Below are 4468 nucleotides of genomic sequence, written 5' to 3'. Positions count from 1 at the left end.
ATCTACATCTGAAATACAGCAATGACACTGATCGAGACAAGTGAATTTCACCGACCATACCGTGCCCCCCCCCACACACACACACACACCCGCCCCACCACCAGGATACGGTAGCCAATTGTCATGTTCACAAATGAACTTTCATAACACGAGCTTAGTGGTCATTCATTGCAATATATCCTGTTCGTTTGTAGTTACTGGGTTACGCAACGGATGAACGTCGGGTACAGCTTGACTTTCACATGCTCATAGTGACGGGGGGGGGGGTTCTACAATCATCACTGGGCACTACTAAATCATCAACGATAACTCTGTCCTGATATCAAAATGAATTGCAGGGGGAGAGAGAGAGAGAGAGAGAGAGAGAGATGAGAGAGGAGGAGAGAGAGAGATAGAGGAGAGAGAGAGAGAGAGAGAGAGAGAGAGAGAGAGACAGACAGACAGACAGACAGACAGACAGACAGACAGACAGACAGACAGACAGACAGACAGACAGACAGACAGAGGCAGGGACAGAGAGGGGGGAGGGAGACAGACAGACAGACAGACAGACAGGCAGGCAGACAGAGACAGACAGATAGACAGACAGACAGAGACAGACAGACAGAGACAGACAGACAGACAGACAGACAAACAAACAAACAAACAAACAAACAGTAAGACAGGCTGACAGAACTTAGAAACAACAACAAAGAGACTGACACATGGACAGACGGTGAGAGATACAAATAAAGAGAAGGGGCGATTGCCACAGAGACCGAGAGAAAGAGACAGACAGATAGAGAAAGGTAAACCGATAGACACACAGAGACACGGACAGTGAAAGAAGTAAAGAGGACAACAGGGTGAGAAGGGAGAGGGGGTTATTCAGGTAATCAGTTCTTTCTGAACTTCCAATAGTTAGCGTCACGGTTTTGCAGATGCTGACTTGTTGCTGATTGCTCGGTGGCCGTTGGTGGCGCCCATCGGCATCGTAAATTTCGCAGTTGCAATCCCATCGTAGCAACTAACGATGTCCACTATGGGCTGGCGGGGAGCAAGATGCAATTTTAGTCTGTTGAGATGTCTGATCAATCAGAAATAAAAATCTGAATTGCGGGGACAGGATATCATTGGATCAATTTCACTGTAATGCACGGCTTTAGAAAGACATCTTGACTTCACATTAGCCCACTTGACAATATCACGTTCAATGAAGCAGGCAGCTGACTAGCATTAAAATGTTGTCATTTCCGTTAAGGTAGGATGCGCCTTGCTGAAAGATTTCTGACTGTCAATATTTTACAATGATTTTACTGGCCTATCGCCTGCTGGGGCTCATTTTGTAGCTTTCGCGGTACTGTCTTTGTCTTTTTTGTTTTGTTTTGTTTTGTTTTGTTTTGTTTTGTTTGAAAATCGAAAATATTATTTTCCCCATAGAGTAAACAGACGGATTGCGGTCATTCGACTTTGACTATAGTAAATTGTTTGTCTGGTACCAACATCTGCACGGTGACCTTGCCTTTTTATAACAAGATTTAGTTATACTATGAAAGTTTCCTTAAAGTTTTGGAAAAAAATGAAGTTTTTCAGTTGCGGAGGGCGCACTACCTTAAACCACTACCTCCATGCTTAAACGGATTTCCAAAACATTGACAGCGAATGACGTTCACACAAATAAAGACACAATTTCGAAATCAGCTAAGTATCGATGACCGTGATACAAAATCGTGCCATTGTTGAAAACTGTGAGTCTGCAAATTTATGTTTTGCAAGAAAGACATTGTCCACCAATGAGCTTTACTCTCAAATAGCCAGCTTGTCCATTTCACAGGCCTTGTCATAGTGCTTGCCATCATCTTCTGAGAACAGTTAATAAAATGACAGTTACGACAGAATTCTCGCAAAATAATTTGACAACAGACGCGCAAGTAGCGTCGAAAATGTAGCCTTTTAAAGTGGACGAACATACACATAGACGCAGACACACAGACAGCCAAAATAAAGACAAAAATACAGACGTATGACTTAAAGCGCTTTCATAAAGTCTTGGTTGCTTTATTCGTCAAATTTTATCCGATAAATGCTTGAAAGATTACATTTTGAAAAAAACTATGATAATTTCAATCGTTGACAGATTGGTGTCAGCCACGGCCTGTCGCCCAAACAAAACTAAGTTGTGTTGCTCCAAGAGTAACTATATAACTTGACAACAGATGCTATTCTTATCTTTTTTCCTAGCAGCGAATGAGATTCTAGAGGTCAGCGAACTTCTATATCTATGGGTGAGCAACGTAAATCAGGATTTGCAATTACGACGTGAGAGGATACGTGATGAGTGTCAGCTAAACTGACAACTAATGAAAAGTTGACCGGCAATTTTGACGTGACGAGTTGCAAGCCTATCTTACAGCAAATAAAATGAAAATCTTGACAGTAATTTGTCGAATTCTTGTGTAATGCAGCATTTTTAATAACACAACAGAACATATGTGTGCTGTGTATGTGAGAGACAGCGTAAACGAAAATTCATTGCATTGCACTAAACGATCAGACAGAATGTCGAAATTCAAACACAAACTTGATGTTTTCGTAAAACCATATGAGGAATGAGCTACATTACTAGGCGTGCAGTTCAAGGCTGAAGACATTTCAATTTGTTTCAATAGTTTGCTAATCAAGAAAATCATCACATTATGTATAACGAAAGTGAGCTAACCTGTCGACGAAAAATCTGGCCATGCTATTGCTCAGTTCAGCATTAACACCTTGTCATCAAAGCAGGCTCGTATCAAATCAATTCGACTAACGTATTCAGCATGCTGACTGAATTCAATATAGGTTAGTTTTGTAACACAATATGCATTTGTGGTATTTTGTCAAATATCATTGGCGGCGTCAAATATCCGAGGTGTTGTTGTTTTAATAAAATATTCGGTCAAACATTTATGATACATCGAAGCCATATTTGTGATAAAATAAATGTTAGCAATGTATACAGTTACTGGGTCGAAAGATGTTTTCAGGCACCCGGGCAAAGTTCTTATAAAGCATTATTTTGGCTATTTTATTCTATTAGATATCCCTGTGTCGAATATGAAAAGTGTGCAATTTCAGAAAGTATCCGAGGGCGCTTTATCAAAGTTCAAGGATGATGGTCCATGAAATATCCGATATTTTAGTTTCAAAATTTCCAAAGGGAATGTTTCGCTCTAATATCGTCAATTAACTGCAGACGTATTCTATGTCTACGCCATGATGGTATTTTATCGAAACTTTGGCGGATCTATAAAACAATGCTGGCCACTGTTTTGGCAAGAAGATTTCTTGGCAAGAAGATTTCTTTATATATACTCACAGTATAGCGACAGTGACAAGACAACGTTAAGAAGCGAGGTATAATTTTGAGCATGTCATTGCTTTCTGCGACAGGGTATCTTACAATCAATTTTACCGTTTTCTCTCCTATATGAAATTCATTTTTGATATTTTATGAATATGCTTGAGGCGTATTATGCAAAAGATTTGTCCTTTTGCTAGCTTGTAAACTATCACACCATTCCGCAAGGTGATAAATGTATGCGGCGTGAGTACAGGGGGATTCTGTGCCTTGCTGCGTAATCACTAAATGCGAAACATTGTTGTCACGTGATATGTAACATAATACATTCGATATGAAATAATGAAGCACCAATCAAAACGTTCATCTCTTCATGGTGCACCAGCTGTAATTGTAAAACACCAATCAGAACGTTCGTCTCTTCATGGTGCTCAAACTTCTCGGAAAGACAAGGGTAATACTGTTAAACTGAATACTGTTGATTTTAAGATGAATTTCTTTAAATTTGCAAGAGCATCCGTAAAATATATTATAATAAACTTTACTCATATAAGATTTCTGATTTGATCAAAACATGCGATAAATATTTTTGTATTTTCGATTTCCAAGATATTTAATGAAATATGGCGTCGTCTGGCTGCCCGAATGGCCAGTCTCGGCGAATCTCTTCGACTTTCTTCGGCTGGGTCACTTGGTATTTGTAATTCAACGCAGTGCCGATGACGCAAGTTTGTCAGCTGAAAGAGAAAAAAAAATTATGATGGAAAAGTGTTCTTTTCTTCCAGATCTGCTTAATTAATATGACAGTTTAATGAAAATCCTGATTCGACCAACATGACACTGGTCAGGTTAAATAATGGAAAGACTTTTTCCTCTGTTGAACAGAACCCATAAAAAAATACTGAATCGGTAGCTTTTCTCTGCGCTTTTGATAAATTATCTCTGCATGCCTTTATTGTGTGGTCAGCAACACAAATTTTTCTTCATCAATTAAACAATTTACTTGCAATGCAAAAAAACACAACGGTCTCAATGACCAACAAGTCGTGGGTGTGGGGAGACCGCAATTTGTCATAAAGAAGGCCGCTGAACAGCACAAAATCGACGGGCACAGCGTATACTGCTACACGATGTATCTCAAAAAATAAG

At 39.6% G+C, this 4468-nt stretch overlaps 1 long non-coding RNA gene across 1 annotated transcript in view; it reads right to left on the bottom strand.

Moving 5' to 3' along the window:
- Positions 1-3201: 3201 nt before the first annotated feature.
- LOC139128145 (uncharacterized) overlaps positions 3202-4468 on the bottom strand; it is a 5642-nt gene continuing 4375 nt past the window's right edge. The window contains exon 3 of the long non-coding RNA XR_011551204.1: positions 3202-4056. This is a non-coding gene — a long non-coding RNA (uncharacterized lncRNA). The remainder of the gene's footprint in view (positions 4057-4468) is intronic.

This window comes from Ptychodera flava, unplaced genomic scaffold, assembly GCF_041260155.1.
Source record: "Ptychodera flava strain L36383 unplaced genomic scaffold, AS_Pfla_20210202 Scaffold_44__1_contigs__length_1314385_pilon, whole genome shotgun sequence".
Classification (NCBI taxonomy): domain Eukaryota; kingdom Metazoa; phylum Hemichordata; class Enteropneusta; family Ptychoderidae; genus Ptychodera; species Ptychodera flava.
This window is presented reverse-complemented; position numbering and strand designations above follow the sequence as displayed.